General features: G+C 33.4%; 1 pseudogene; it reads right to left on the reverse strand.

Moving 5' to 3' along the window:
- Positions 1 to 21565: 21565 nt before the first annotated feature.
- Positions 21566 to 21662, reverse strand: LOC122101040 (annotated as a pseudogene).
- Positions 21663 to 22294: the final 632 nt, after the last annotated feature.

Raw genomic sequence — 22294 nt, forward strand, 5'->3', positions numbered from 1 at the left:
AATTTTTTATATATTTTTATTGTAAAAATACTGTACAGAGGGCTCAGAGTACAGGACTAGGTAATGAATACATTTCTTATACAGCATTGTTACCTCCTCCTTTGTTTTTCCCCTGCCATCTTTTCCTTCCCCATATCTCCAACTCCTCCCTCCTCGACCCCTGCCTGACATTGTAAATTCATTTTCGACACAGTGTCTTGTACATCTTATTGTCACAATGGATCAACCTGCATCCCCATTAAAGCATTCTGCCATATCCCTTCCACTCCCCAAATTACAAATATATATATACGATGCAGAACACTTGAATCAAACAGGGGTATACCGTGGGGGGATGAACCTACAAAAGAAAGAAAGGAAAAACCACTTGTGTCTCTGACTTGGGGTACATTTCGCTTAACATCATCTTGTATGGTCATATGTTCTCAGCCTTTGATCTTCTCTGCTTGTCCTAGACATATTCTAATCCTTGCAAACAAAGGTAAAACAAGGTAAACCATGGGTCCTTTGTTTCTTTGGGTCTGCTTACTTCATTTAATATAATTTTTACCAAGTCTTTCCATTTCCTAACATATGGAGCAATGTCATTTTTTCTGATGGAAGCATAGAATTCCAGTGTGTGTGTGTGTGTGTGTGTGTGTGTGTGTGTGTGTGTGTGTGTGTGTGTGTACCACATTTTCTTGTTCCATTCATCTGCTGAGGTGCATCAGGGTTGGTTCCATATCACAGCTATGGTGAATAATACTGCAATAAACATGGTTTTGTTGGTAGCTTTGTGATCATTTGGGTAAGTGCCCAAAAGTGGGGTTGCTGGGTCATTGGGGAGCTCTACATGGAGTTTTTGAAGAAATTCCATACTGCTTTCCAAAATGGTTAAACAAGTTTACTCTCCTACCAATAATGCAGTAGGGTTCCCTTTTCGCTACATCCCCACCAGCATCTGTCATTATTACATTTATTGATTATAGCCATTCTAACTGGAGTGAGGTGCAATCTCAATGTTTTGATTTGCATTTCTTTTATGACTAGAAAAGTTGAGAATTTCTTCATGTGTCTAATGGACATTTTTTATTTCATCTTCAAAGAAGTCTCTCCTTAAGTCTTCAGCCCACTTAGTTATTGGGCAGTTGTTCCTTTGAGGATTTGTTGTTGTGGGATTTATGATTTTGAGTCCTAAGTATATTTTAGATATAAGACTTTGTCTGTTTTATGACTCATGAATAACTTCTCCCAGTAAGTGGGCTTTTAATTGATCTTGCTCTCTATGAGCTTCACCTTTCAGATGCTCTGCTTGTTACATGCAATCCCATTTCTACAACCTTTCTTTGATTTGTTGTATAGCCCTTGTGTTTCTCTTATCCTTCATGTAATGTTTTCATGGTGTCTGCTTTTATTTTGAGGTCTTTGATCCATTTGGACTTGATTTTCATGCAGGCTGATATATATATATAGATATAGATATATCTATATCTATATATATATCCATATATATATAGATATAGATATAGATATATATGGATCTAGCTTTAGTTTTCTACAGGTGTTTAACCAATTTGGCCAACACCATTTACTGAAAAGGCTGTCTTTCTTCCATTCTATTTTATTAGCTCCCTTGTCAAAAATCAGGTGGCTATAGGTCACTTGGTTCATTTCTGAGTCTTCAGTCCTATTCCATTGGTCCTCAGGTCTGTTCTTGTGCCAGTACAAAGATGTTCTTATTACTATGGCGTTTCACTATAGTTTGAAATTTGGAACTGATAATGCTCCAGTGCTGTTCTTTTGGCTATGGACTGACGAATCTACAGCCAGCATTATACTTAATGGTGAAAAGTTAAAGTCATTTCTTATAAATTCAGGAAAGAGATAAGGATGTCTGCTCTCTCCACTCCTCTTCAACTTAGTATAAGAACGTTAGCTGGGACAATAAGACAAGATGAAAAATTAAAGGGAATCCAAATAGGGAAAGATGAAGTAAAACATACAAGATGACCAATGGAGTAGAATTGAAACCCAGAAATGAATCTACAGTCCCATAGGCATCTAATTTTCGATAAGGAAGATAAAAAATAGCATGGAAGAAAGACAGCCTCTTCAGTAAATGGTGCTGGCAAAATTGGTTAACTACTTGTAGAAAAATAAAGCTAGATCTTTATTTATCACTCTGCACCAGAATCAACTCCAAATGTATTAAAGACGTATGAATCAAAGCAGACACTCTGAAATTTTTACAGGATGGAATAGCAGAAACCCTAGGTCTCCTTGGCACAGGCTGAAATTTTCTTAATAGAGATCCAGAAATACAAAAAAACATCAAAGACAAATGGGAAAAATGGGATTGCATGAAATTGCAGAGCTTCTGCATGGCAAAGGACATAGCTAGCAAGATCACTAGAAAGCCCATGGATTGGGAGAAGATCTGCACTAGCCACACAATGGATAAGGGTCTCATATCTAAAATATACTTGGAACACAAAAAATTAAACCCCCCAACAACAAATCTTCAAAGAAACAACTGCCCAATATATAAGTGGCCTAAAGACTTAAAGAGAAACTTCTCTGAAGCGGAAAGAAAGATAGCCAATAAACACATGAAGAAATGCTCTTTAGTAATGAAAGAAATGCAAATAAAAACAGCATTGAAATACCACCTAACCCCAGTTAGAATGGCTATAATCAAGAACTCTAATAACAACAGATGCTGGAGGGGATGTGGACAGAAGGGAACCTTACAGTACTATTGGTGGCAGTGTAAACTTGTTCAACCACTTTGGAAAGCAATATGGAGGTTCCTCAAAAGACTCCACATAGAGCTCTCCTATGACCCAGCAATCTCACTTTTGGGCATTTACCCAAATGTTCACAAACAAGTCCACAGTAAAACTTCCAGCACGACTATGTTTATTTCATCATTATTTACCATAGCTAAGATATGGAACCAACGCAGATGCCCCTCAGTAGATGAATGGATCAAGAAAATGTGGTATATATACAAAATGGAATCTATGCTTCCATCAGAAAGAATGGCATTGCCCCATTTGTTAGGAAATGGAAAGACTTGGAAAAAATTATATTAAGTGAAGTAAGCCAGACCCAAAGAAACACACCTCCCATGGTCTTCCTTATTTGCAATAACTAGAATATGTATGAGTCAAGCAGAATAGGTCAAATAAGTTGATGTCAGGTCAATGAACCCTAAGATATGTATTCAAATGTTTTTTTTTTCTTTCATGGGATTGTTTCTAACACATTTATAAGATTATTTCTTTGTCGGTTTGTATGTCCCTCCCCCATGGTATAACCCCTGATATTGGTATAATTTCTGGAGAGGAATGGCAAAAACAAATCATTTAACTAGGGATACAGGTGGACCCACTGCAACAATAAGATGTACAAGTCATTATGTCAAAATCGAACTTTACAACTTTGGTGGTGGGGAGCAGGATTGGGTGGCGACGCAAGGGAGGATGGGAATGGATGGATCCGGGAAACAAAGTGGGAGGCTACAACGCTTCAGAAGAAATGTACTCCTTATCTTGCCCAGGTAATTTTAACCCCTCTGTACAATATTTTCACAAGAAAAAAATAATAAATTTAAAAATAGAAAACAAAACCGGAAGATGACATGATCATGTATTTAATGGACTCCATGGACTCCATTCCCAAGTTACTTGAGCTGATCAGAAACTTTGGCGAACTAGCAGAATATAATTTTGTCTCAATAAAACCAACAAAGAAAGGAATAAATAATAAACAAGAAAGGAATACAGTTGGAAATTGGGGCTAATTTTGTCATTATGTTTTGAGAAGTCAAGTTCCCTATACAAATGCAAATCATATATAATGCTCAGTTGTGTTTTAAATTTTGTCTTAATTACAGAATATTTCTAGATGAAAAAGAGCTCATGATTCCCGACCAAATATTGTAAAAAATAAGCATCATTCTGTTAGAATCCAAAGAAATGATGAAGGATTAAAAAGTTTAAGCCTGGATAAATAAGAAAGTTCATTTAATGTAGGACTTTGTAGACCTAGCTAAATTAGAATTTAGATTTAAAATAGATATTTTTTGTTTGTAATTTAATATTCTATAGTATACTACAAAATTCTTTTCAAGTGAAAGATTTAATTTACAAATTCACAAATGATTCTGGCATTCTAATTGACTAGAGTAGTCTTTCAAGTGAGGTGTAATTAGAACTTAGTTAATAGATAATCTCAACAGTTCATCTGGAAAATGATAATGTGAAAAATCTAGACAAATTGCCAACAAATTGATGATATTAATTTATAAATATAGAAAAAGAGCAATCTTTTGAGACTTTGGTGTAACATGGTATGAGGAGAGTAATTGTGTGACATCTTTTTTTCTACCTATACATAACACAGGAAGAAATTTCCTTAGTTTTGTACCTCTGTACACAATGAGAAAAATGCTGGGTTGGAAGTTTGTTTTTATTTTGTTTTTGTTGTTTGGTTTGTCCTAGGACTTAACCTCTGGGTTTGGGCACTGTCCCTGAACCTGATTATGCTCAAGGCTACTGCTCTACCACTTGAACTTCAGTGCCACTTGGATCTGGCTTTTCCTTATGAGTTTATTGGAGATAAGAATCCAAGGAACTTTTCTGCCTGGGTGAGCTTTCAACCATAATCTTAAAATCTTAATATTAAGATATACAGATCTCCTGAATATCTATGATCGATAATATATATATGTAATAAAAAACATAAAATAAAAATAAAAATAAATAATATTTGCAAGTGTTCTGATCTCAAGAATACCACTGCGGGGAAAATGATGTAGCAAAGTGTAGTGTAGTATTCTTTCCACAATAGGAAGTACATCACATTAGCAGAAGTGTAGTATATTTTCACAATAGTGATAAACTAGTCATGAATTTAGGGAATTTTAAGTTGCACCTTACAAGTTGGAAACTGTTGGGCTAGGATGATTTTACAGCATAAAAACTTGGGATTGATTGTCATAGAAATAATAGCTTAATCTGATGAACAAACGTTTACTCTTACGGAATTATTTATTGGAAGTGGCGCTGTAGCTCAAGCGGTAGAGCACTCACCTTGAGCTGCAGAGCGCAGGGACAGCGCCCAAGCCAAGAGTTCAAGCCCCACGACTGACCAAAAAAAAAAAAAAAGGAATTATTATAGATACTTCATAGTTTTATCATCTACAAGAACGTGTCTATTTTTTGTGTTGACTTTTAAGTATGTAATGCCTCATTGAAAAATGCATCTATTGCAGAATTAAATAAAATGCAAAGAGGTACTATTTTGAATGTCTCTGGTATGGCATTTTCAGAATTTGAAAATGAGTAGTTAGTAGTCATAGGAATGTTGAGGAACAGATATATTCTGTCCTCTTAACAATTAGTCAGTTTTCAAAGTTAGGAGTTTTCACAGATGTGAACTGTTTTCTGTTTTAGTATGAGACAATACTAAAATAATGTTTTTTCCAAAGAATGGCAAGTATATTCTGGAAAATATTGTATAGTTTGATAACAGTTGATGTCCCTCTGATAAAGAAAGAGCTAATTCAAATTAGCAGCCAAAATGTTCATTTTTTTAAAAGGTAATATACATAGAATAATATTTACTATACAAATACAGTGAAAATATATTTTATGTAGCTATTTTTTAACTTAATTTTAATGTCAAGGTGATATATAGAAGGGATTACACTAACTGTAAGATATTGAATACATGACATGTCAAAATTTTTACCCCCTCCCTCATTTTTCTCACACTTTTCTTCACCCCAATACCCCTCACAAGTTGTAATGTAAATTTTCAACATGTTGTCCTGTGAGTATTGCTATTGCATTGGTTTGCTTTTGTCCTTTGTCTCGACATTTTATTGTTATTCTTCTCTTGTCAAATGAAGATAAATATATATACAATATACAGGATACTGAAATAAAATACAATACTGGACATACCAAAGGGGAAAACACAAAAGAAAAAAAGAAATCACATCGTACCTTAAAAACAACAACCATAAAGAAAAACCGCTCTTTCCATATCTAGCAGTTTATTTTGCTCAGCATCATTTTATATGGTCATTTATACATAGCTATGGAGCCATTCTGCTCATCTGCTAGGACTATCTTAGATATTTCCTAGTTATTACAAATGAGGGAAACCATGGAATCTGTTTCTTTGTGTCTTTCTTATTTTTCTTAGTAGGATTTTTCCAAGTCTTTCCATTTCCTTATGAATTGGAAGCATAGACTTACTCTGTACATATATAAACCACATTTTGTCAATTCGTTCATTTACTGAGTGGCATATTGCTTTAAAACATGATTGCATGTAAGTATCACTTAAGACCATTCAAAAATGACAGATGCAAATTGTCATGTCAAAAACGAGCTTTACAATGTCGGTGGAAGGGAGCGGGGGGGAAGGGTTGGGTGGGGGAGTGGGGGGAGGCTGGGAAGGGAGGTGAAGGGTAAACAAAGGAGGAGGCTGCAATGCTGGGTAAGAAATGTACGCATTATCCTGCCCATGTAATTGTAGCCCCTCTGTACATTATGTTCACAAATAAAATTTAAAAAATGGCAGATGCCACCTCACTAGATATTCTAATATCATGATTTCTAAGTAAGATAGTATTTTATGGTGGTACAAGTGTTGAGATATAGGATGAGTCTAAGGTATATATTGCACTGAATTAGACAGGAAGATATACAATATCATGTAGGATAAAAATGGTAGTGACAAATTATTTCCCTTGAGAAAGATATAGGAGGCTGCCAGAAGTATGAAGTAGTTCAGATAATTTTGAAGAACTTAGAAATTCAAGCTCAATTATGTCTCTTTAAATAATAGTTATGTAAGTGGAAGGGCAAAAGAAGGGTAAGAGAAGAAAATAACTGACAGTAGATCATTGTCCCAAGTTAAAGTATAAAAAGACATAATCTGTAACTTCTAAGTTAAATTGAGACCAATATAATACGTCCCACTTAATTTAGGTACATGCAAAATATTTACTTGGCTTTTCCCTACTTATATGCTCCAAAATAAATGAACAGTTATAAGAAAAGTTATGTGATTGCCATTGCTTCAACTTGATCACTAACTGTGCTCAGCCCTATTTTCTCACTTTGCACTTGGAAAACAGTCCCTATGTTGATGATGTTGTGGCTGATTAGAGTCAGAGTTAGGGGCTTCTACTTGTACAATTATCCCATAATAGGTTAAAGCAGTTTCCCCCCAAGATATCCAAATACATTGTCTGAATCTGTACTTTGAACACACCCTCACACCTGAGCACATTATTTGAAATTATACTTCAGCTTTTCTTGGCACATTCTACTTTGTGCCTTTGTCTTTTTTGCACATTCCTTTTCAGTTCATAGTTGCTCTATTTCCATTTCATCTGTACAAATTGCTAAGAACATTGTTCAACTACCACTTCTTGTTTGTACATGCCCAGTCTATGAATGAAGGTACTTTGTCCATGTTAAGCAATAGGGTAATACTCACTCTCTGAGGAGAAAAGTTCCACAATATAACCCTATGCCCACATTAAAGGATGTAGAATTTAAAGCATTTTGAGACAAACAGTGATATTAGAATTGAAAGGCTTCTTAGGGACATTTTCCTGGAGTTCATTGGTTTACCCAGGAGAAATATATATATCCACAAAATTTGGAGCTATTTAGTAAGTATCCGAATTAACATTAGATCCTAGATGTTGTGTTAATACAAGTCACGATTGTATTATTGTTAAATCAGAATCCTTCACTACTTGACAATGTGTATGAGAAAATGAAAGAAAGGCATTAAAACAAAATGTCTTATCTTTTTAGGAATTTAATCCTAGGGGTGAGAGTAATGTCTGAACTTTTCCATTCAATAAAAGCTTGAAGTTTATAAGAACATTTTCCTACATATAAGAATTATTGTCAGGTTGGTTGACAGGGTTATTTCAGCATGGAGATTTACCTAACAAGAATTAGATTTCAATAGAGTATATGGCAGTTATGATGTGTCAATGGCTATTGAGGAATTTTCTATTCTAAAGAGGAATAAATTCCTGGAGTCTTCCGTCACGTCAGTAAAGCTGTATATTCAACCTAATACTTGGTGTTACTTGTCTTACATTTATAATGAGTAGGCTGATAAGATATCCAAATATATCTAAATATATTTCAATAAAATCCCACAGATATGGGTAGATGGGTCACTAATTGGTACTGTAGGACAAATTAGGCCTGTCTGTTCAAGCTAAAATCTCCTGGCTAAATAAAGTTTTCAAAAATATTCACACAATACCAATGAGTAAAGTTCATGACAGTTATATCTGTATAATATTTCTAAAGTCAGGATTAAAGCATTTATACCCAACATTTAGAATCAACATGATCTGTTGAATTAATGGATCCAGAATTTATGTCTTCATATTCATATCTCAACATTTTACCAATATGACTTTCACCAAAACACTATTCTTATTGAACTTGTCTATGTCCTTTTACTTTCCAAATCCAAACAGTAGATTTCTTTCAATATCTTTTTGAAAATTCTTTCCTTCCTTTTCTTCTGTAAATCATTGTTTATTACTTTTTTGTTTCCTTATTTATCTATTGCCTCCATCTTCTCCACACTGGTACTCACATTGTTCACACTTTAGTCAGAACTTTCCTTTTACTCTTCCCTTTAATAATGTCCCTGATTTCATTATTATTTTTCCTATTTATGTTCATGGATATTTTGATGATGTTCAAACAGACTTGCATCTGTTTAACATAAACCTTAGAACTAGCAGAGAGTTTTTTCCTCTAAATCCATCTTTTCCACCTGTAGTCCTTATCACCAAGAATGTAACTAACACAGTTAGGAGACAGAGATGTGGAAACACTTTAGATTTCCTCTTACCCTACCTCCATCCATTAGATAAGATGAATGATCAAGATTTTCTCAGTTTCTGTCACTAATGTAATTTCTATGTACTCCTTTTTATGCCCCTGACACAAGCCTATTGCAAATACTCATCACCAGTCACTCAGTCCTAAAACAACTGTTTACAAAGTATGCATTTCTCCCCATAGTCTTTTCATATTGGTCCTCTCCATCACCCAATGACTCTCCTTGTAAACACACAGAGTGAAGAACTCAGACAAAAATTCTAGTTTCATTATTTACTCACAACATTGACTGGTGATCTTACATTTCTCATCTGGAAATGGATGTAATCTACCAGAAATATTGAAGACTATATTTGTTGAATTCTAGAGCAAGGAAAAAGAAAAGTGAAGAGTCCTTACATTTTCTAACTTAGCTTTCAAATAAGGAAAGAGTCAAATTCAGTTTGTTGGTATAAAGTCAGAAATAGTTTCATGCTGAAATAAAAATAAATTTTAAATCCTGGCTCTAGAGCCTGTGTCCTTTTATGGTACCTGCAGATATATAAGTAGTATTATGTAAATTGTGTCATGTATTTACAGCTGTAATGAAGAACATACTCTTAATATATCATTGTAAAACATTGGTTATTGAATGGTATCCATATGAGAATGTTATTTGAACTAATCACACAAAGTTGGAACCTACATCTTAGTCCATCAAAATGTGGAAATAAACGATTTTATTTATAAGAAAATAATACCACCAAGAAAGATGAGTATACATTAGAAAGACTGCTGGAAAAACATTAGGGTTTTTACTGACTCTACCTGCTTATTTGATTGTATTTCCTGATATTCAAACTCTCCTCTTGTTATTCTGTTTTTGTTTTTTATTTTGGTTCGTCATGGGGCCTGGACTCTGGGCCTGGCACTGTTCCTCAGCTCTTCAGCTCAATGCACTCTACCCCTTGAGCCACAGTGCCACTTCTTTCTTTTTCTGCTTATGTGGTGGTGAGGAATCAAACCCAGAGCCTCATTTACGCAAGGCCAGCACTCTGCCACTGAGCCAAATTCCCAGCCCTCCTCCTTTTATTCTTATTGTATGTAGTCCAACGCTGTTTATAACTATGCATTCAATGTGGGAAATCCAACTTCAAAGATGTCTAAGGTTTTGTTTTCCTTTTCAATCACAACATCGTCATTATCAGGCTACACTCTGGTCATCATCCTCTCCATCAAAATTATTATTAGCATTATAAGTGCTAATTATTGAACGTCAGATATGTGTGTATTATTTTATTATTATTTGTCTTTTGATTAATAATTTTAATGTTACCACTGTGCATGCGTCCATATTGAAATTTTGAACAAATAAACAAAAAACTAAACCATATCAGATAGCTTGACTACGTGCTTATAACAAATTATGGAATAGAATTTTTTGAAGCATTGCAAATTCCTAATCAGTATGAATTAACTTCCTCATCCCCTAACTACAATCAAATATTTAAGAATTTGGGCAGAACCTTTTCAAGTAATATACTGTAAATGTTACTACAATATCATGAGTATATCAAAAATTCTCTTGAAAGTAATAAACTCTACTTTCTATTAAAATATTAGCTTTTTTATTGTAGGAAACTTTTAGAAAAATAGACTGTATATCTTTCAAATGAAAAAGGTCAAAAATAGTAGCATAAATATTTTAGAGGGAGTCTGGCTTCTCTCTCTCTCTATCTCTCTGTGTATATATATATATCTGTCTTCTATATATATAAGTGTTATGTATACAATAGTACATTTTTAGAGGTTATTTTTCCTCAGAAATATATACATATATAAAAATTTATGTGTAGAATGATATACATTATAGTGAAACAAGCATCTTAAAATATAATTAAAATTAAAAAAAAAAGCTTCATGAAACCAAGTGCCTGTAACTGACCCTTATAATAGGAGCTATTCAGGGTGCTGAGATCTTAGAATTGTTTTCTAAACTAGCCCAGACAGAAAAGTACTTGTTAGATTCTTATCTCCAATTAACCATTAAAAACAACACCCACAACAACAAAATTTATCACATTAATTTCACAAAGGCCTCTTTTAACTACTGTGAACGTTTCTTAGAAACATGAATACATACCCCTGGAAAATGTTAAGTAAAAAGTCCAGAATATTTACGTCTATGTTAAAGACATGACTATTTAGATTGTTTAAGATATTTAGGTAATGATTAGAAGTTAAGAATAATGATAGATAGGTAATATATTGGGACTGTTTTTTTCATTCTATTTTACAATAGCAATAAAATGATATTTATAATCATTATATAAAATTACTCTTGCTTGGTATTTGAATTATCATAAGTGATAAATATTTTTAAATGATTTCCAAAGCAAAAGAATATCAATTCTTTTGCAATTTCAAAAAGATTAAGAAAATGATTTCAAGGCTGGTTCACTCTAAGTCTATATTTGTTTTCTTGTTCTAGTTTTCATATGTTAGTAGAAATTAAAATTCCAAAAATTTAATGGATATTGGCATTCAGGAACATCTTCACATACACTAATATCGGAGTCCCTTAAGTGGAATTGTTTTATTTCATTTGTTGCTCACAAATAAATCAAGATTATTTTGTATTTTGTTCTTTTCACTGCTTTTGGCTCTTATCTTGAGAATATGTTTTTCCTAGCAAAGTAGAGATAAGCAATTGGATTAAGTAAGTAACATATGACTTTCATAAAATGCAGATGCATAGATTTGGGTCTTCTGTCATTTGCTAAAACTTCCTTCCAGAAAAGTTTCTCAATTACTTAGAAATTTTTCCCCTTCCCCTCCACAAATTATACTGACATCAAATACAGTGAAAGCAGGGGTTATACTGTGGAAGAGGGAGGAACAAAGAAATAATCTTATAAATTTGTTAGAAACAATCGCATGAGAGAAAAAAATAACATTTGAATACATATTTTAGGGTTCATTTCCCTAACATCACCTTATCTGACCTTTTCTGCTTGACTCAGACATATACTAGATATTGCAAATGAGGGAAAGCATCGGGGAAAAAATAGGGCTACAGGTGGACCCATTGCAACAATGAGATGTACAAGTCATTATGTCACAAAGGAATTTACAACTTTGGTGGGGGGATAGCAGGGAGGATTGTGTGGGGAGGGGGGGAGGGAGGGAAGGGATGGGAAGGGGAAACAAAGGAGGAGGCTACAATGCTTGATAAGAAATGTAATCATTATCTTGTCCATGTAATTGTAACCCCTCTGTACATTATTTTCACAATAAAAAAATAAAAATAATAAAAATATTACTTAGAAGTGATGCATAATTCCTAGGTAGTCCAGTTATCACATATACTTTTGGATTGAGTTATCTCTGTATAAACTCAAACGGACAAAATACCCTCAAAATAAACAGAAATCACATCTTTGTTTTAAATGCAGTAGTTTACAAAGAGTTTTTCGCCAACACCAAAAACATCTTTTTAGCTATTCTGCATTTTGTGTGAAGAAGTATTAACAATAGTTTTTTTTCCTGACATGCAATTCACTTACAATATATTATCTCTTTTTATTATATACATTTTAGTGCTTTGGAAGTAAATTGTACCTTCATAGGTTTTCAAAGCCTAATTTTCACAAACTTGCATCTTCAAATAGAAATGCTATAAATTTTAGAACAGACATTAAAATAGATGTAAAATTCAGTTACAGGAATTTGTCCAGCATAAATCCTCTTTTCAAAATTTGTTTTTGGGGATTATTTCCAAGGTCTCACGCATACTATTGAATTTCACTGTCAATAAACTACATTCTCTGTCCAAAAAAGTTTTTTACTTCTGTTTAATACATTCATAGAAGTGTAATGCCTGGATCCTATACAATTCTCTTTTACCTTTTGAAGACTTCAAAACTTGTTTGCTAAAATGATTGCAGTATTATACAAATCGATCACTATGAGAAATATATCAATGTCTTCACAAATGCATTACTATATTTTGCATCTTCTTTTTATATTATGGTCATACTAGTGAGTTTTCATTTTATTATTTCTTACACACCAAAGAGTAGCTTATTTCATATGCTCCTCCTATTGACTATTAATTTCAATATGTTATTTAAAGAAATATCGTATTCAGGAAAAAATTTACATAGAATTAGAAGATATAAAAATACTTAAGTTTCAGAATCATTGTAGCATTAACAAATATGTGCCCTCTATCTGTTGGATATGGTTTAATTTCTGTTTTAGTGGCCTTTGAATTATGAAAGGTTATCACTTGATATAATCAAGTTCTTGCTTTTCTTAAGCAACTAATGTTTTCCATGTCAAATTTTTAGAAACCTTTACTGATCCAATGTCATGAATTTTTACATTTAGGTTTTATAGGTTTTTACATCTTACATTTAGTTTGATAATCATTCTTTATAAGGATTGAGGTAGGCCAAGTGCCGGTGGCTCACGCCTGTAATCCTAGCTACTCAGGAGGCTGAGATCTGAGGATCGTGGTTTAAAGCCAGCCCTGGCAGGAAAGTCCATGAGATTCTTATCTCCAATAAACCACTAGAAAACCAGAAGTTTTGCTGTTGCTCAAAGCGGTAGAGTGCTCACCTTGAGCTGAAGAGCACACGGACAGCACCCATGCCCAGAGTTCAAACCCCATGACCGGGATACAAACAAACAAACAAAGGATTGAGGTAGTAGTCTAAGATCATTCTTTAAATCTAGAGAGGCAATAGTGCCAATACAACCATTTAAGATTCTGTTTTTATTTCATAAAGTCATAGCATCCTTTTAAAAATCTGTGGACCATAAAACTAAGAATTTATTTTTGACAAATCTGTTACCTTCTTCTATGTGTCTATTCTTATAGTAGAACTATGTTATCTTCACTAAACATGGTAATATGATTCAAAGCTAGTATGAAGGCTCAAGCTACACCATTTTACAAGATTTCTCTGACTGACTTGTATTCCTTGAATTTACATACGAGATTATTGAGCTGGTGAACCAATATTCTACAGAGATATCTAGATGTTTGATAGTCACTCATATTTCCCAACTTGTGAAAACACAAACCCCTGATATTATGTATAGAAAAATGTCTTTAGAGATTGCTCAAAGCAACTAAAATTAATTTAGGAATGAGTTAAGATTTAGATAACATTATAGCATAATAAAGTTGAATGATAACTACTTGAGCTGTACTGCAGAAGAGAGGGGGGGGGGAAGAATGGTGGACCACATAGGAGCTGTATGTCATTGGTATTGTTTCAAAAAACAGAAAGACTTCAGAGAAGAGAAGGAGAAAAATAAACTGTCCTGAATCTAGTTTGTTTTTAATCCACCTGATAGTTTGGACTGAAAGTCCGATAACATGGGAAAAATAAAATAGAAAATAATGCATTGTATATAGCTGTTACAATGTAAAAATTTTGCAATAGGAATATAATTAATTTTAAAAGAAATAAGAGAAAGAATATCAATAACAATTGCTAAAGTGGATAGAAGATGGATCACATTTTATCATATATAATTTTGAAAAAGCATACTAGCAATGAAAATTTAAAAGTCATAACTTAAATACAATTTGTATTACAACTATTACAACAACAGTATAGTTCAGTGGTAAAACATTGGCCTAACATATGTGAAGCAATTGTGTGATCTCCCAAGCATTACAAAGTACACACAGAAAAAACCCACATAAACACACACACACACACACCACATACACATATTTGGAATATTGTTATTATCATATTAAACAGAGGAAATTATCACAAACAATAAAAGTACTTTAACATATAAAATCATAATATTGCTCATAATATTTAAAAGTTTAGTAGAAATAAAATATTCATAAGATAATTGGATTCTTATAGATTAAGTAAATTGAAAATTAAGATATAAAAGACATCTGAAATTTTCAAACAAGTTTTAAATAATAAACATTTTGAAACATGTATCCTTTTATTTTGACAAAAGATTGATGTTACTGGTGATTTAACTCAAGATTTAGAATATGATAACCAGGTGCTCTATATCTTGCTAGGGATGGCTACATCTCTAATCATTTCACTCTGGAAATTTTATGATAAGTTCTCATAGTTTCCCAGTCTCTCCTGAATTACAAACCTTATTTACACTTCCCACCATAGTTAAAAAATGGAAACCACAAATCACTATGCCCAGCTCAAACAGTTTTTTTTTTTAATTCAAGTATAAATATTTCCAAAAAGTGACCATGTAATGAAGCCTTTTTAATAAAGTATGTGATTCTTGAAAATACAGTATTTGTTACCTGGACAAATATGTTTAGAACTATAAGAAAATAAATATATTTAAATTCACCAACCATATAAAATTTAAGAAAATAATTTTTAAATATTCACATGTTAACTATTTTGAAAGCAAAATATATGCCTGAATAATTTACATGTGTTAAAATTATGCAAAACTAAATTAACTAATCCTATAACTCTGAAAAAAGAATTGGCCTAAAGAAACGAAAATAGTTAAGTTCAAAATTTGAAATTTAGAAAATTAAATGAAGTAACTTAAGTAACTGTAAGCCCTCTGTATATCAATTTTATAATAAAAAATGCATTAACAAAGAAAGAAAAGTACCCATTGGACAATAGCGACAGGAAAAGTATCAGTAGTTTTTTTTTGAGTGTGCAAAAAAATCAATGGAAAAGATAACAATGTTCTTTCCATAATAAATGTACTCATTACCTTATTTATGTAACTGTATCCCCTCTGTACATTACCTTTACAATAAAATTAAATTGAAATTAAAAATAAACTAAATAATATACCAATTAAGAATTCGTAGAGAGCTAGGAAGGTGACTCAGTGGTAGAGCTCTTGCCTTGCATGCTTGAGGCCCTGAGTTCGTTTCCTCAGCATCACATAAACAGGAAAAAAAAGCCGGAAATTGCACTGTGGCTCAAGTGATGGAGTGCTAGCTTTGAGCTAGCCTTGAGGAACAGCGCCCAGGCCCAGAGTTCAGGTCCCCCGACCGGACCCCCCACCAAAAAAAAAAAAAAAAAAAAAACAGAATTACTAGAAACCATTGGTTAAAAACTTTTAAAAAACTGGCCTAAGCACCCAAGTAATATAATTTGATGATACTATTTAAATAGTTCAAATTCAGCAGAGAAGCCAAAAGTTTAAAAACTGTTACAAAGTAAAGTAATAAATCAGAATATTTACTACTAATAATAATCATAAGATGAATTTATAGTGGTAGTCAAATATGTAAGAAATGAGGCAATTTGCCATTCGTTTGCACTGAATAAGTGAGAAAGAATTTTCTAGGTCTTTTTAAATATATAATAACTTTAATGAAGAAACTATTCATCATATGATAATTAGATGAAGCTGATATTAGAGTAAAGAGTAGATTGTACTAAGTTTTTGGATGTTTAAGTATATACTTATTTTGGTTGTGGGAAATTGTGTTCATCTTGGGGTATTGTTTTTGTTAGACTGGTGTCATATCAGTGATTAATTTTAGGATAGGGGTTCCCTTTCCACAAGAACCTGAACTTGATCTGTCTTTTTAGCCTCCCCATTATCAATGGCATAAGAGTTGCACACCAACTTGCCTAGATTCCTACCTTGGCTGGCCTGGATTCTGCAGTCCTTCCAACCTCAACCTGTAGATAGTGCAGGAGGGTGGAAATGATCCAATGCACCCAGCTATAGATTGAGAAAAATTTCTACTAATCTTTTGGCCTGGGTTCTGTTCTCAATCTTCCTCAGTAGTTAAGAGTTCAGATGGGAGCCCCTGGTGCCAAGCAGTAAGAGTATTTCTTAAAGCAACTAGACATATATATCACTTAGGCATGTGAACACCTCAGGACAAGAATAAAAGAGCAGTGAAGCGTAGAGGACAGGCCTAATTTTAACTAGCTACTTGGAGGGTGACTAAGCTTAGCTAGCTACTCTGGAGGCTGAGATATGAAGACCACTATTCAAAGCCAGTCCAATCATGAAAATACATGCGATTATCTCTGATAAACCAGAAGTAGAACAATGGCTCAAGTGGTAAACCTCTATCCTTGGTCACAGAAGCTTAAGCATGATGAATGAATGAATGAGCACTTGCACATGGGCATGTGTGTACACACATGCATGTGTACACACACATACACACACACACACACACACACATGAGTATTTCAATGCGAAGTTCTTTTTTTACCTTGCTGTACTCTATTTCCCTGTATTAGTTTACAAATTAACAAAATCAACTAAGCACCTATTTATATACAACTCATCGTGTTTCTCTAAACTCAACTATCTTTTTGGAAGCATGCTTTTATTTGACCCAAATGTAAACTATTCAGGAATTTGATTCTTCTCCCTCAATTCTGTAGAATTAGATGATTGTTTAGCTCCCTCCAAGCAATATAATTTTGTGAAATCCTGCATCAAGCAACATATTTCTTTCACTAGAAGGGAAGCCTCTGTCAAACAATTAATAATAGGTTTTTCTTCTCCTTGCTAGTATCTGTAGTTTTATTATCTTCATATACTTCATGATCTGTCTGTGTATAACAAAGACTGCTGTAAAAATAAAAAGACTCTTCACAGCACTTACCATTTATATACCATCCATAGGTATGAAGGTGTTTAAATATTACTGAAATTGCTTTGGAACAAATCATGTTCACATTGACTATCGTGAAAAATAAGAATTGGTTTCTCAGCACTTTAGGTAAGAACTTTTTTGAAAGAAACAAAAGGAAAAGTAGGAACAACTCAACACATATATTCAAATGAAACAAAACAACCCAAGAAAACAAATTAATTCAGTACTCATGAACCTGCAGGAAATGCAAAGATTTAAAAAAAAAACATCAGCTATGACAAGCTTATGAAAATCCTGACTACATGGGAGTCTACTCTTGTGAGGATAGAGGTTAAAGCCCAGACTGGACAGAAATATCTGTACACAATGCCATGTACCTGTTATTCTAAATTCCAGGAAGAATAATATAACATGGACTGAGCCCAAGGTCATATACAAGTATCTGAAAAATAATCAGGATGATTTAGGGCTGGGGACATGACAAAGTGGTAAGAACACCCATTTAGGGGACACAAGACACTCAATTCAAACTCTAATATTTGGGTATTATGTAAAAAGCTATGATTTTAAATAATTGGAATAATTGAAAGATTTGAGTATTTGAGTGGAAACATGCATGAGAGAGATAGAATGAACCCATGGTGCAATACTTTCAACTTAAGTGAAAATGTTTTATGGTACTTCAGACAAAACAGAGTTACCTTGCAAATGAGCATGGTTGTAGATTTGGGTGATGGAAATACTTTACTTACACAGGTGTAAATTAAATAGATTTTTTTAGGTAGATTGTACTTCTTGAACTAAGAGCCTGGATGATGTCCCTGAGATTTTTCTCTCAAGACTACCACTCTACTACTTTGAGCCACAGTTCCAATTCTGATTTTCTGTTGGTTGTTTGGTGATAAGAGGATACTAGACATTCTTGCCCAGGATGGCTTCAAACCATGATTGTCAGATCTCAGCCTCCCGAGTAACCAGGATGCCAGGCATGAGCTGTCGATAGATTTCATAATTTAGTAAATTGTACAGTTACTGAAGTTGTACATTATCATTATAACCTGTGTAATATATGTGTGTATGTATATATCAATGCATACTGATAGAAATATTTTAACATATTTTTGTATCTACAGTAGATTTATGAAATTATCCATTATAAAATAAAATGGAAACAAAAGTTAATAAGGATCAAAACAAAGGAAATTATCACATGTTTCTTGATGTTTAATGGAATACGAATTGCGAGAATCAGTTTGGGAAAACCATCTCTACGTTAACAAAATGGATAAGAGGTATTAATTCCAATCCATCTATTAGCCCATATTGTGCAACCTCACACATGAGTGTCAAAATCAAACAACACTTTTTGCCTTTGCTTTTAACTCACCTGTTATAATTTACGGGTTAGATGAAGTAATCAAATAAAGATTAAAATAATGTTATGTGAGGCTATGAATTAGAGCTGAAAATGATTTTAAACATGATAATAGCTAATTAACTTGCATATTTCTTACTTTTACTTTGTCATGTCTCTCATTCCCATATTAGGAAAGTATATAGAAGGTTCTCACTGAATTATATGTACAATTATGAAAAAAAATGTATTGAAAGAATATGGGCACAATGTGGTTTTACCTTATTGAGACCTGTAGGGAGAAGTGTGTTTTTGAGGACTTGCAATACATTGTGATGAAGATGAAAGGAGGGATGTGCTTATTCTGGAAAACTGGCTAGGGGATTGCTCCCATAAAGGTAGTGATGAATTCTTCCAAAAGGTTACAGTAAAATCACTTTCACAACCATGTTCACTGCTGCACAATTCAACGTAGCCAAGTTACGGAAACAGCCCAGATGCCCTTGGGCGGAGTGATGGTTGGAGAAAGTGTGGCACATATACACAATTGGATTGCACCTATCCATTTTTAAGACTGTTACATTATTTGCAAAGAAATGGATAGATCTAAAAATTTATTAAGTGAACAAAGTCAGAGCCAGACACACAAAGGACCCATGTTCTGTCTCATATTTGGAAGCTAGAAATTTATACAAGTTTACACAAAAATATGAACCAAAGCATGCGATTTGCAGAGGAGTATTTCAAAGGTGTAATTTCTTATAAAATTGAACTTTACTCCAACAAAATTAATAGCAGGAAACTATCATTTGGACGATGTGAGTGGAAGTCAAAAGGAAGGAATAAAGAGAGTTATGGAGGAAGAGAGTGAAGGTATAATATTCAATGCAACTGTATAAAACTAGAAAAAATTAAAGTGGAAGTGGCGCTGTAGCTCAAGAAGTGGCGCTGTAGCTCAAGTGGTAGAGCGCTCGCCTTGAGTTGAAGAGCTGAGGGACAACGCCTAGGCCCAGAGTTCAAGCCCCACGACCAACAAAAAAAAAAAAAATTAAAGTGGGATGAGGTTTGGAAGGGTGTGAAAAAGTTATATAAATATCCATTATATTAAAAAACTGATTTGTTGAATGGAAATTCCCTTGCACAAGTATTTAAGATAAGAAAATTATAATTAAAAACAATGGAGACATCTGATCTTAAATTCTATTTCCATCTCTTTTAAAAATAAAAATTATTTGTTCTATAATTTGATCAGAGGGATGGATTTTGTGGCTAGCTATATCATTGCACATCTGTCTCTCTCTTCCTCTTTCCTTCTCATGGTTCTCATAGGTAATATGATTACTCCATAATTATCCTAATTTATTTTGCTTTTATAGTTTTTTTACATCATTTCACTTTCTGCTCTGTCATTTCCCAATTCATTTACATATAAGGCATTGTTTCCTATTTTCTCATTCCTAGAATAAGCTGCACATGAAGACACCACTGGTCCTCATTTTCAGTTTGTCCCTTTGAATACAGAGGAAAAACTTCCCTCTGCTCTCTACCAAATCTCTACTCTCCAGTTAGAATAATTTAGAATAGTAAAAATGAAAAAAGAGAAAATAAATAATAGTGAAAAAACAGATGCAGAAAATTCACCGGAATAACGATGAATATACACCTCTTCATCTAGAAGCCTACTGTGGACACTTAGACATTGTCCATGAGTTGGTGGCTCAAAGCAGATATTCATGGAATAACTGTGAAAGGCTGGATACCCTTGCACAGTACTTATACATGGAATAATACCACAGTGGCTTCTTTATTTCATCATGATGCAGACACCAGTGGCCAAACTAATGGCCTCTTGACCCCCTTGCTGCTGGGTATAGATATAGCAAAGATACGCTGGATCTCCTTCTGTTGAACCATTATATCAAACCAGATCTGAAGCACAACTTAGAAGAAACTGCATTTGATATTACCAAAAGGATAAGTATGTATCACTACCTCTTTGAAGTTGTGGAAAGCTGTACAAATTGTTCCCTTAAGTCCTAATGTTTCCATTAAGTTTCTTAAATTTCAAAATTGCCAGTCCATCCCATGTGTCCATACAAAATATTTTCACAATAACAAGCAACAGCAATATTTTACTTTAGAAATTCATGGATTCCATGGTATTCTTCCTAGTGAATTGCCTGACTTTGATGTCAAAATATATTCGAGTTGTTTGTACACATCAATAATGATATCTATAGAGTTTGTCCTTTTTTTAAATCAGAAATAATTTTAACTTATCTGTTGAAATGAGTAGTAGAGAAACTAAAGATATTTCTGGTGCTTGTCTGAAAAAAGTATATTTTAAAATATTTATATTCTGTTTGTATAATGTCCATAATCTATTTCTTTCTCTCCTAGATATAATACTTTGAATTCGACATTATATTATAATATATAGGTCCATTAATAAATGTGTTCTTTCAGATTGTGTTCCATATAGGAACAGTTTAAGATTCCTTTAATTCCTAGGTCCTTATAGAATTTTATTTCTTTGGGATAAAATGACAATGTTATCTTATTTCAAAAGTTGTATAAAGGTTATGCTATATAAAGGCCTTTCTAAAAACGTGAAGATTGAATTCACTCATGTCAAACTAACTTTTATTTCTATGAATTATATGTATTATTACACTTGAATATTTGTAATCAACTTTTTCATAACTGTTTTTCATTTCTTGCATCTGAAGAATGAAAAATATGGAATACTTCACAAATTTTCGTATCATCCTTGTGCAAAAGCCATGTTAATCTCTGTATTGTAATTCAGGTAGACATGATGCTGAAGCATGTAGTATCTTGTAAATTTACGTAGTTAATGATGCAAACTTAAGATAGGCATATATCCTTGGTTGCCTATTTGCAACCAGGAAACCTATTGTTCCCAAATTTGCTATTCATCTTATTTCTGCAAAATTCTGTGTATGGTGGAAAAACTTATATTGTTTGTTCAATTGCTCACATTTGCAATTTTTTGTCAGTAACTATTTTAAGTCTTTTTCATTTGAAATTTGATCATACTTTGAAGCCTTCATAGCTAGGTCCAAAGGTGATGGATTTTCAAGTACTTATTTTTTAACTGATTTAGCTTTGTGGAGCTAATGGATTCAAAGTAAGCCTTGCTTAAGAGCTACTTCTAAACTTCTGCAGCTTAAAATTTCCCAAATGAGGTCTTACTGGCACAAATGTCTGCCTGACCCTTTACCCTTGCTCCATGTAAGAACAGACCTACCAGAATATCTTACCCTGACAGCATAGATTGTCTTATTGGAGCAAAACTAATCTTAGTTACAAAGGATCATAAAGTGAGGAACAGTTCAGACAGAACTGTTCAGACTAAGCCAGGCGCTAATGGCTCATGCCTGTAATCCTATCTACTCAGGAGGCTCCAGGAGAAGTCCATATGTTTCTCCTTGTTATTAG

This window comes from Dipodomys spectabilis, unplaced genomic scaffold (assembly GCF_019054845.1).
Source record: "Dipodomys spectabilis isolate Male_0828 unplaced genomic scaffold, ASM1905484v1 ptg000619l, whole genome shotgun sequence".
Classification (NCBI taxonomy): Eukaryota; Metazoa; Chordata; class Mammalia; order Rodentia; family Heteromyidae; genus Dipodomys; species Dipodomys spectabilis.